This window comes from Excalfactoria chinensis, chromosome 2 (genome assembly GCF_039878825.1).
Source record: "Excalfactoria chinensis isolate bCotChi1 chromosome 2, bCotChi1.hap2, whole genome shotgun sequence".
In the NCBI taxonomy this organism is placed as follows: Eukaryota; Metazoa; Chordata; class Aves; order Galliformes; family Phasianidae; genus Excalfactoria; species Excalfactoria chinensis.
Genome location: NC_092826.1, coordinates 60,966,773 through 60,979,760, shown reverse-complemented (window position 1 = coordinate 60,979,760; position 12,988 = coordinate 60,966,773). Strand labels below are relative to the sequence as shown.

Genomic DNA, 12,988 nt, shown 5'->3' with positions numbered 1-12,988 from the left:
AGCCAGGTATTGATCTGTTGGCCCATTATATTGAATCCCTCATTCTTCCCTGAAACAGGTTGGATAGAGTTGAACACAACTTGTGCTCCCGAACCCTTTACCTGTCGCCCCAAGGCTCTGAAATCCTTTTTCAGAGTCCTCATGGAAGTTCTGCCTACCTCATCACTACCAACTTGGAACATTAATAGGGGATAGTAGTCAGAGGGGTGGACTAGGGAAGGAAGCTTCATCCTTACATCCTTAACCCGGGCACCCGGGAGGCAGCAGACCTCTCTATGTAGAGGGTCTGGCCGACATATTGGCCCTTCTGCTCCCTTCAGCGCAGAGTCACCAATAACGATGACCCGTCGTTTTTTCTTTGTTGGTGATGTTCTAATGGTGGGTGAGGAACGGATGGACTTGGGGGGCACCACCAACTGAGGAGTACTACCATCATCACCATCCGAGGACCTACTCAGCTTAGGGGGTTCCCTTTTAGGTAGTTCCTCCACCCTCTCTCCACTCACCTTCTGATTGATTTGATGCATCAGAAGGCAGAATGTTTCCCTGGGTATCTGTGTATGGACTGCTGGTGATTCCTTACTTGAGAAGCTGCTGCACCATTCTGTAGATGGAAGTGAAAGGTGGCTCCAGCTTTTTTTTTTTTCTGGTTTCTTTTGCACAAAAATCCTAAAAGGATTTTTGTTTTTGAAAGAGAAAAGGAATAAAGCACAGAATTTATGGTGGTGGTGATTTTACTATGAAATACAAGTAGTTGCCTGCTATAATTTCATTTCCTTCTGATTGCCCTTATTGGAGTATCAGTACATTCACAGGAAGAATTTAGCATGATGGAAACCACCCTTCCCTCCCCCCAAGCCTAATTAATCAGTCCTTTAGGTGACTAATTAGACATGCTGAATTTCAGTGAGGTATAATGTTTCATCCTAGCTCTTCAAGCCTATGTTACCCAGCTGATTTCTATAAACTGAAAGAGGATGTTGCTACAGTGTATGGTTCCTAATAAAATGTAAATTAAATAATCATCTCAATTATAGATTAAAAACTCAAGTTCAACAATCTTACAAAGCTTCACTTCACTGAAAGCCTGCAGTCATTTACCAACTGCTTTCCTTTTCTGCTTGAATTTACAGCTCTCTCAAACAGGCATAATTTAGATTTAACTTAAATTGTGCCCTAAATTGTTTCCATTATCTCCACCCGAGTCTATTCCTGGAATATGATATCATTATTCTTGAACTGCATTACCTCCAGTGAATGCTATCTTTTCTGCATTGAAAATACTCATGGAAAACCTTTTTCCAGTTCCTGTTAGTGCTTAGACATTAGAGTCAGTTATTGCAGAAGGAAGAGTGCATTGATATATTCATTCCAGCTATCTGTTCTTGTTATGGCAATGGCCTTTGAATAACATTTATTCATATGTTATAAAAAGCTTATTGAAGTGCAATCCAATGTTTATAACACAGAGTTATAAAATATAATGGATATTAGAGTAGTGGCGTTAGGTGGAAGAAGTACCAGTCATGTAATATTAATCAAGCTTTTGGCCTTAAGCTGGTTGATTTTGATAGGGAGGATTGAGAGCTTTTCTTACTCCTGACTCACCATCTCCATGAGAATCCCATTTTACTGAATTGACATTCTGGTGAACAGGTGCGTGTCTTCAGTGTCTTTGTTAAAAGCCCATGGAAACTTCTATATTACGAAGACAGTGAATTTTTCCTTTTACTTACCCACAGGCCGTATATTATCTTCCTTCTTATGATCAAAGCTGTTCTTTGGGAATGCATATTTCCACAGAATAATGGAAATGCTCTTTCCTGGCTTACTCAGAAACAAACCTTTTTAAAGGCTGCAATACTGCAGAGACCCTGGGCAAAAGTCTTCAGAACTGAGGGTTAATCTGTATACCAGAGTAAGCAGTGAAGTAGGATCACAGGTTATTTATGTAATAGAATTATAGACCTCTAAGATCATTTAGTCCAGTTGTCCACCTATTGCCAATATTGTCCACTAAACCTTGTCACTAACTACTATGTTTACCATTTTTTATATACCTCCAGGGACAGTGACTAAGCCACCCTCCCTGGGCAGCCTGTTCCAGTGCCTCACCACTCTTTCAGAGAAGAAACTGTTGCTAATATCCAACCTGAGCCTCCTCTGGCACATCTTGTGGCCATTACCTGTCTTACCACTGTTTCTTGGGAGAAGATGTCATCTCTCACCTCACCGTAGCCTCTTTTCAGGTGATTGTAGAGAGCAATAAAGTCTTCTCTGAGCCTTCTCTTCTCCAGACTAAACATCCCCAGTTCTCTCAGGGTCTCTTCAGGTTCTCCAGAACCTTCATCAGCTTTGTTACCCTTCTTTGGACATGCTCCAACGTCTTGTCTGTCTTGTAGTGAGGAGCCCAAAACTGAACACGACACTCAAGGTGAGGCCTCACCAGTGCTAAGTATAGGGCGATGATTACCTCCTTGTCTTGCTGACTGTACTATTTCTGATGGAAGCCAGGAATCTATTGGCCTTCTTGGCCATTTGTGCACATGAATATGTGCTGTCTGGGCGTGATTCCCTCATTGTCTTGTACATACCCCTTGATTGCACTCAATAACAGTCATAAACTAGAGCATTGTTCAATCTTACTAAAACTTCTGAAATGTGGATTTAATTTGTGTCCTTTATGTGACAGATTTTTTAGAATAGTTGTTGGCACTAAATTTGTGGAAACTTCTTAGGTGATAGATACGTGCTACTGACAAGATGCCTAACTTGCAGGGTGTGTTATGACTTTTAGACCCATTCAGAAGAAAATCTTTCTTTTGACTTCTAGGAAAATACGATACTAACAGTGCCATTAGATTGAAAAGTCAGTTTATTGATCCACAGTGCAAAACCTCAGCCATGAAGGTACTGTTGGAGCTCTGGCCTTCCTGATAAAAACTGAAATCCTGAGGTTGCAGTGGATACCAGGGTTGAACAAAGCACAATGGGTAGCAAATGGAAAAGAATATAAAGATCTATCTAAACTGAAAGAGTTGGAAGCTTGCACAATGAGTTTCTGAGGCATATGCACTAGGAGTAAGGAAAAGGTGGGATAGTCTAGTACTAAATGTCAAGGAAATAGTACCATTAATTGGAAATTAATTTATGGGTGGTGCTAGCATCCCATCAGTGCTGCCATCTGCATTAGTGACAGGCCAGGTCATTAAATGCATTGGGAATCACTTGGCTTGGGGCTGAAAGGAGGAAAGTGAAAGGGCCAGAGTTTGGGAGTAGGGTTGTCATTTAATACAGCAGGCAGATAAATACCACACCTCCTTTTATTTACTTCTCCCCCTCCCAGTGGGATGGGGGAGAGAACTGGGGAAAAAAACAGGTAGAACTTGTAGACTGTAATTAAAAAGAACTATTTACTAAGATGGAAGAGAACAGGAATAATTTTATATATATGTATGTTTATATATACATAAAGCAATTAATGCACAATGTAGTTGCTCACCACCTGCCAGTCCTTTAGCAGTAGCTGTCATCCCTGGCAACTCCCCTGTTTTAGATTTTTTCACATGACATCATATGGTATGAAATATTTCTTTGGTTGGTATAGGTCAACTGTCCTGGTTCTGTCCCCTCCCAGCTCTTTGTGCCCTCCTTGCTTGCAGGATAGTAGGAGAACCTGAAAAACTGAAACATTCTTTGCTCCATACAGCACTGCTTGGCAGCAACTAAAACGTTGGTGTTTTATCAATGTTTTTTTTTTTCATAAATCCAAAACATCATACTAAACACTGTGAAGAAAATAATCTGTTACAGCTGAAACCAGGACAAGTATCTATATAATTTTTTCCAGATTGCCCTTGAATTTTACATCTGCCTACACCCATACATATTTGCTTCCACTTTCTGTTTCATTTCAGAAGAAGGTGGAGGAAGGAAGCACGTAGTATCAGGAGATGTAAAGAGATGAGGAGTTGACCTCACACTGTCAAGTTACTGCTGCAGGGCTATTGCATTCACAGATTGCCCAAGGCAAGGGAACTGTGGCCACAGAGCCAATCAGGAAGATGTAAGAGCTGGCAGAGTTGTCTGTGTTAACAGAGAACCTGATATTTCATTATATGATTTTTAAAACCCCCAAGGATGTGAAACCTTGTGAGTTACCAAGCATAATGTGTTTGTAAAGCTTCATTGTTCCTTCTAACTTTTTGAAAGTTTCTAGGCTTTTCCCTATGTGTTTTCTTAAGAATTTGAGAAAGTGGGCAGCAAAAAAGCTGGGTTTTTTTCTTCCAGCAAACAACAGAAGTGATGACTGCCCCAGATAATTTAATTTGGTATTCTTTCCTCTTCAAAACGTACGTTTACAGCTGCCTTTCATATTGTTCACATTATCTTTGATGAGTACATGAATACACCCACATAAACCAGTTTTTCTTGAGCAGTTTCAGTATGCTGCTAGGGTATGTCCTTATAGCCTATTGGGCATGAAGGTGATATTAAACTAAATAAGTACTTACATACTGTGCTAAATGAGACTAATTGATCAAATGTTGTCCTGAGTGACCAGGTCAGATCTCTTGAAGTTATTTTTTTTTTTTTTTTCTCATTGTCAAGTGGATGGCTCTTTTGCTGTTCATTAAAAATGATTGCCTTGCTTTGCTAGGGCTTGTCTTCATTGCACAGATATAAATAATTTTCTTCATTATCTACTTACTCTATCGAGGAATAGAAAGGGTTATTTTGGATTTTACAAGGGCTGCTTCAGAAATAATGCCTGCTATTCTGTTATCTTGGCCTACAATACCAGAGGCAGATTATAGTGGTATGACAGTAGAAGTTGAACTTTCCTGCCAATATTCCATTACCTTTTATTGCCATGTGACAGATGGCAAAAGTGGGGCAGTCTTGACAACATGGCATCTGATATGGAAGTGTGTATGAAGCAAAGGTATGGAATTTAACTTCTCCGTGCAGAAAAGATAGCACCCATTGATATTTGCCAGTGCTTGCTGAATATGGATGGAGACCAAACAGTGAATGAGAGCACAGTGAGGCTGTGGGGTGGTACTTTTCAGCAGTGGCAACAGCAGTGTGTAAGACAAGCCACTTTCTGGGTGGCCATGTACAGCTCTCACATCGCAAAATGAAGAGTGTCTAAATCAGTTCATTAATGTGAAACAGTAGATTACAACCAGGGAACTACATATGAAGCTAAACACTGTCTTCAACGCATTGTAAATAATGATGGCAACAATGGAATATCACTAAGTTTGTGCGAGGTGAGTCCCGTGAGTGCTCACATGGGAACAGAAAGAACACCATAGGCAAGTTTTTCAGGACTTAGTGAACCAATATGAGGCTGAAGGTGATAGTTTTCTCAGTTGTGTCATTACTGGGGATGATATGTGGTGTCAGCACTATGAGCCAGAGTCAAAATGGCAATCTGTTTAGTGGTGACATGTGAATCCCCCGTCAAATAAAAAATTCATTATTTTTTTCAAATGAAGTAGGTGAAGTGATGTGTACTATCTTTTGTGATAGGAAAGGGATGATCCTTCTGAATTTTCTAGAACCTGGACGAACCAACAACTTTGATCACTACATTGTGGTTTACTAAACTGAAGGCTTGAACTTCCAGAGTCAGTCCACTGAAGAAAGGAAACCCTTCTATTCTAACACAGTAACGCCAGGCCCCATGCCAGTCTGAGGACTGTGGAGCACACTGCTAATCTTGCCTGAACTGTCATATTACATCCACTTACTGACTGGATTTGGCACCTTCTGATTTCCATCTGTTTGGGCCAATCAAAGATGGACTGCATGGGCACATTTTTCTAGCAACAATGCCATCATGTCAGCTGTGAAACATTGGGTCACCTATGCTTGTGCAGATTTTTATGAGCATGGCATGCAAACTCTTTATCACTGGTGAAAATGCATATCTGATGGTGATGGCTATGCTGAAAAACAGCCTTTTTAGCCAAGAATTGGATCTATCATATAGTGTTATTGTGCTTTTTGCATCTCTTACAGTTTCCATGGAAACAGATAAGAGGCATTACTTTTGGAGCAACATGCTTTCCAGAGAAGGAAAATAATGACTTAACTCTAAAGGTTTTCTTCTCCTGATACGTTTCAAATGTAGTTTTGTCTGGCAGATATAGCCTATGAGAAACTGACTGGCTGGGTATATCAGGTTATGGCCATAATCAGACAGAGTCCTCTTTAATTAATCTGATATTATACGTTTTGTGGTACTCTGAAATTTTTTAGCTTCACTGTCATTTATTAAGAATAAACTTCTCTTTTACCTAGGGATGACTGCATAATGCAGAATTATTAATGGTTAGTCATAAGAAACTAATCAAGTTAGAGGTAACATGGAGTGAGGGAATGAGCATAGAACAGGAGCTGAATTCATCCATTAATTTGATACGTGGTCTTGGAAAAAATCACGTACTGCTCATTTCAGTCTCTTGATTTTCCTGCAGCTAAAGAAGGAATATTAATACTTATTTTCCTACTTTGCTAGAGTATTGGGAGAATTAGCTAATACACGTTTAATTTGGTTGTTGTTTTTAAAAAATCTAATGCCCGTGTACAGCTCTGTGTCTTTTGCATTAATAATGAAACTGGAGAACTGACTATGCTATTCATAGCTTTAATTGGTAATTTATTCATTTGGAAGGAACATTCTATATCTATTATCTACTTAAATTATTCCGATCACCAATAATATCCAAGTGTATTTATACTTACAAAACCTGTGTAAAGAAATGAAGTATTGATTAAAGCCAAAACAGACTATCAGGATAATTTAATTTGATGTGTGTAAAACAGAATCCAAAGAATTTTCTACCAGTAGTTTCTGTACCTAGCCTCTATAGCATTTCCTATTTTATAATGGAAGAACTAAAGCCGTAACTAACCATTCAGCGTGATGAAATTTCTTACCTGATGTCATCTGGGGACTTCTAAGGTTTAGTCTTCTCCTTCTAAACTCAGTAATGGTGTGACACAACTGTGTTAGCAATTGATCTTATTTTACTGGATGCTGAGCTTTGCTCTTCTTTCTTGTGTTTTAGGTGGGTGACAAAACTCCAAGGAAATATTTGCTTACACTATGCCTATGCCCATGTGACTGAGTTACAAATGATAATCTGTAACATTGTTTTATCCCAGTGCAATCAAAAGTAGAATTGAGAGTGCTATGTTCAAATAATGTCCAATTTCTAATGTTCTGTCTCCTGGGGGGAGGGGGGGGAGGGGGTGGGATTGGGGAAAGAGGCACAAGAAAAAAACAAAAACCCAGAAGGTCCAGAAATGTTTCAGATCCTTTTTCTTATGATTTCTGACTTTCAGAGCTGTGCTACTGTGCTTGTGTGGGAAGTACATGTCTATCACTTACGTAGGAACTCTAGAGATTATACACATTATCTTACCCGGTTAACCTTTCTTTTCTGTATAATATATTTTACACTTCTTTTGCATGCACTCAAAATACATATTTGGTGAAAATTACCACCTTACATCCAGTTCTTACAACTCAGTTTACTATTCTGCCAAATTTGAGCTTGAAGCTTCTTTCACAGTCTCTTTAATGCGTTGTAGATTTATTTAGACATGGTTCAATTACTAAGTGTAGAAATGGTATATGAGTGTCTCCTTCAGCAGGCTTACATCAACAGAAAGATGAGGAATCAGAGAAACATACTGAAAATCAGTCAGTCACAGCAGCTGCCTGTAGACTTTTTTCTGGTCTTATTTTGGTGTCATTCTTGGACTGAACCCTTGTATTCAGTGTTGGAGTGCATTGTTTCATTCTGCTTCACCTGGAGGAGTCCACTTCATTAAGCCCCAAGATGCCTCTGTGATGTGATCCCAAGGAAGGAACATCTGAGGTCCACTTCAAATATTCCTGATGCAGACTAAAACTCTGCTGTAGATGCCCTCATAGCTGTTTAATAGATATATGTAAAAGATCCTGAATGAATGAATACTTGTCTGTGAGATTGCTTTGGGATCAGTCATGAGGTAAATAAAATAATGTGATGCACACAAGAAGACATTCCCTGGAGATGCATTAGTCTAACTGGCATCAGAACTAGGCAGTTTGGGCTTAATATTGTAACAAGTCAGAATTACTGGAAATGTGAGCTTTAATGCTAAGTAGGCATGTGAAGCAAGTAATTCTTCACAGTATTTGTGTCAACATTTTATCTAGAATTAAGAGAAGGAAGCTAAATGTGCAGTGGTTAGAAATGCTCAGTGAAACTGTGGTACAGAAAATCTGGCTTTCAGGCTCCTGACAGATCAAGCCCACTGCAACACATGACATATTTTCTAAACTCTCTTAGACGAGCTCACAAAGCATTGACAGGAGCTTTGTTCCAGCAGGCTTCATGCCTCATTGGGTATCATCTGTTCTTCTGCAGCCAGCATAAACACATCCACAGAGTACAGTGTGCCTTGGTGAATTTGGGAGCAGCACTGTGGTGTCTGTGCCTGGCTTGGAACATGCTCACACTGCTGAGTAAACCAACAGTGAGCAGATCCAGCCCTTATGATCATGACACCATGACTGCAGGACGCTCGTGTAAACCTACTTCAGTCACTCCAGTCACTCGGTAATGCTGTTTTATTAAGCGTACAGCTCTAATTTCTAATAATAACATTTGTTAGAGTAATTCAGTTTTTAATGACATGAGGGTGGAGTTTTTGTTCTTTTCCTTTTCCTTTTTTTTCAATTTTTTTCTTGTACATCTTTTTTAAAATGGTTATTTTTAATGATTCTTAAACATGCAGCTGTAATTAGTGATAGCAATTCATACACTCAGAAAACTCATCCTTTGCTTAAGCAGGAAACACTGTACTTTCAAAGAACATGCAGCTTTCCTTAAATGTAAAAATACAAGTAGATGCCTTGCTTTTGAAGCATCAAATTGTCTTCATTCTGAAACTGAAAGAAAATAGGCATAATAAGCAAATGTATGTTAAATAGCTTATAAATACCATCTTAAATGAATGCAGTTTTTCTAGGCCGAGTAGTTTCTGGGAATGTGGGTTTTGTCTGAATCAGTAGTGTTGAGATGTTCAGTGTGTGTATTTATCAACTTGGTTAGATGTGTTTCCTCTCTTTTCGAGTGCCTACACTAGCTGGCTTTACCTAGTTACGCAGTTATATAAAGAGATCTTTTAGAATCACCTGTTACTTATGTTGGAAATGACAGGCTTAATATTTTCTGTGAGCTCTTGTGATGAGGTAATTCTGCACCAGCCTGTGCAAAGCCATCTTTCAGTGCTAATGTTCTGACAAGCATTCTCCCTAAAATCAATGCAATGTGATACTTGTTCAAAAGTATTATTCTGCCTGTTGAATCTTTGGGGATTGGCTTGTAAGCCGTTGCAGCAAACCTCTACAATGCTAATAGATTTTGGTGTTTCTTCAAAGATTACCAGGAGTTATGCCATCCTTATTTACTCTTGGACTGAATTTGGCATTCCAATTGCATGTGCGATAAAGAAAGATGATGTCTCATTTCTTAATAATGGAAAAATTTTATGAGTATTCAAATATATATATGTGTGTGTGTATATTTATATATAAAATCTTAGCAACAAAATGTTTTTTTTTTCCCATTCTTGAACAGCAAATAAAAAAATTCTCTGGGATTAAAAGGCATATCGGCAATGATACACGTTGAAAAGAATCAAACATTGTAGGGAAAAAAAAACAAACAAACATTTTTTTCCCACCTGTTATGTAAGTTTTATCTAAAATAATATTCTCTGAGGTATTTGGGCAGGGGATGTGGAGGAACAGAGAGTGAAGAAATAGCTGTGCTGCCAATTTAGATGGTGGAAGTACGACGGAAAATGGAGGCAGTGAGCAATGCTGCATAGAGTTACTAAGTTGGAGGGACAGAGTATTGTTACACTTTGAGTGAATTTGAGTCCCTGCAGAAATGAAAGACTTACAGCCTCTGAAAAACCATTAGTGTGGATATGTATTTCACTTGCTTCTGATTTACAGCAATGTAGCCAATTTCGGTCTGTGTAGGCATTGTGTACAATTTTATACCTGTAGTGTCTGAACAGTTTACGATCCTTAATGGGAGGTTATCATCCTAGTATCCCTCTGAGGGAGGAATTGTAATTTTTACATTAAGGGAGAGCCAAGGCACACATAAAGGCGGGTAATTCTCTGTGAATATAAAATACGTACAGTTAAGATTCAGAGAGAAAGAAATCCTTCATAGTGTTTCATTCTAACTCTTCTGTCCTTTTATCTTTTGTCCTTTCTATTATTTTTAACCCAATTTACTAACAAAATACGACTCTCATGGTCATTGTCTGAATGTACACAAAAGTCCTCTTTTTAATAACTTTTAAACTACACTCATCCAAAGTTGTCTAGAGTTGGTGCTTTAACGTTATTAAGTCAGTGTTGTTCTGGTGGAATTGTTTCCATACTGTGTGGATGCTTGAGGATGAAAATAGAGGCAGTTAATAGCCTCTAAGAATATGTCTCAGCTTTACTAAAGCAGTCAGATGAGAGCTCTTCTGTTGCAGTCCATCAATATTAGCACATGTTTTGGGCAGACTGTTCCTACATATTATTTGTAAAATGCACTGGGATCACCATTTTGGATTAAAAGCTTGTAGAACTGTAAAAGTGTCTCTGAGACATTTGACATCGGTGTTTCTTTTGATGTGAAATGGAGGTTCATGTGTGACAGCACACAGGGCTGCCTTCACACCTTTTCAGTTTCCAGCTCTAGATTGAATCCAATCCTCTGAGTTTGTGAGCATTTGAATGCAAGATCTTATTGTTTTCTTCGGACATATCACTAAATACAATTCATCCTCCCACTGCCAGTTCATATTTGAACTGTACATATTCATACTAATAATGAGGCTTGCGTGTGATGTGGATAAGCTGTGAGGCTGGCATGCTAATTGTACTTTTGACAGACTCTGGCTGCTTGTCCAGCCATTGACTAAAACAAGTGAGAACTATGCAAGTGATTCAATAGTTGGGTATCTATTAACTGTTGTGGCAAAATTCAGGATGAAAAAAATTAGACATGGTTGGGTTCGGCTCTTAGCATTTGTGGCTAGTGGAAGGGAATGGGTGCCAGGATGCATTTGCAGTATAAATGAGAGGCTCTTGAAATGGGATAGAGGCTGGCAGCTAGGCCAAGTGTAAGACACGGTACAAGACGCACAAATATGTAATGCACTGTCTAGTAAAAATGAAGAGAAGAATCACTTGCATATCCTCTGAATTTAAAAGACCCTACATTAGATTAAGGCTGGTTGCATCACAGTTGTGGTACATTCTTACTGTAAGGGTCTATGCAGCTTCAGGCACTGAGTGAAGACAGATCTGAGTGCCATGCTTTTTGGCAGCAGTCCTGTGGCAGCAGTGTTATCATGGATAATGACTGTTCCAATGATTGTTCTAAAAGAGCAGCTATGGTTTCCATTTTAACTGATTATAAGCTATGATCGTAATTTATTTTCTATCAATAATAGTTTATTCAAAACTGTGCAATTGCTAAGAGGTAACATTTTCAGGACAGAAACTTCTGAAAACAGAAGGAATTTGTTTGTGCAGACTGTCATACTGATGCCAAGTGTGGGAGGAAAGGAGTTCTGGGAGACGTGGAGTTAAAATTTACTTCTGTGTGTACTTGTTAATCAGTGATGTGTATATAAGCCAGGAAGTGGTGTTTCTGTGAGGAAAAATAAATAAATTGGACAGACCTTCCAAACATTTGAGTGATGGGTGAGTAAAACAGTTTAAGACTCTTTTGTGTTTTTTTTAACCGTATGTTTAACAAAACTTTTTGTGTGTGTATGCATGCACACTATATTTTGTTTTCATAGGGGAGTAAGAAGAATAACTATTGCTCTGGTTGGCAGAAAAATTTGAAGGTTGCAACGCTGCAAATTACACTGAAACCCTTTTTTTTTTTTTGCCAACAGTGTTACATCCAGGGCTCATAACTGATTTAAAGCTGAAGCTTGTCAAGCAAGAAAAGCAAGGATGCAATCATGCACGTAGTAGATGTTTTAGATTTTGGCTAGGTTTTGCTAACAAATACAAAACTCTGGTGATTTATATACTCCCAAAATAGGTTCCATGGCTTCAGCAGCTTTAAGCAGCTTGCACTAATTAAATAAATAAACTAAATTAGTTCAGAAAATTACATGAGAGAGATGAATATAAGTAGAATTTGTTCTGTTTTGGCCAAATGAAATTTAATTCTTCCAGTTTGCCTGATAGTTGTCACAGTAGTAATCACTGCAGCTGGACACTTGCCTGATACAGGGCTTAAACTACCATCCTAAAATATCCAAATAAAAAGCAAAAATTATAAATAAAAATCTACAAGAGAGGGGGAAAAAATACACTACATTTACTGGGCAGGATCAATGTCTGTCAAAATATGGAGCAGTTGGGATTGTACTAAAAGGTTTCTTTCATTTAAAGGCATGTGTAAAAGGCATCAAAGAGCATGGCAACCTCTGTTGCAGTAAATGAAGTGGCTCTTGCATGTAACCTCGCAATTAGTAATTAATTAACAATGGAAAATTAGGTTGAGGGTTGTTGGGTTTTTTTTGTTTTTTTTTAAACTTTTCAAGTTTCAGGCTAAATAAGAAGATGACATTTATAATTAAGTCAGTGATCTTGCATTAATGAGCATGGATTTGCCTTATAAGAGATGAATGTGGCTTCCAGCTTTCAAGTAGAAACTGAAGTGTTTGGCATGTACATATTGTATCTGTATTGCTTCTCTATTGTTGTATCTTGCTTGGGCTAAATTTCTCTTGCAGAAATTCAAGACCTTCAAAAAACTGGCTTTAAATAAATTTGCATCACATTTTCATGAAGCAAACATTCCAATACCAATTCATAGCCTGCAACATGATGTCAGTTCAAAATCATAGTTCAAATTAATACTAGCAGGTTGCTAGCACTCTG

The 12,988-nt window shown here is 38.4% G+C and overlaps 1 protein-coding gene across 17 annotated transcripts in view; it reads left to right on the top strand.

Annotated features, from left to right (window-relative positions):
* The window catches only part of LOC140248656 (poly(rC)-binding protein 3-like), a 471,372-nt gene that overhangs the window by 202,709 nt on the left and 255,675 nt on the right, over nucleotides 1–12,988 (top strand). The window contains exon 1 of one of the 17 annotated variants that reach the window (XM_072329592.1): nucleotides 8,452–8,624. The exons of 14 other annotated variants lie outside the window; for them this stretch is intronic. The gene's annotated coding sequence lies outside the window, so the exon portion shown is untranslated. Of the gene's footprint in view, nucleotides 1–8,451; nucleotides 8,625–12,988 lie in introns of those variants that run through there. 2 more of the 17 variants (XM_072329588.1, XM_072329576.1) reach the window with 2 other exon arrangements.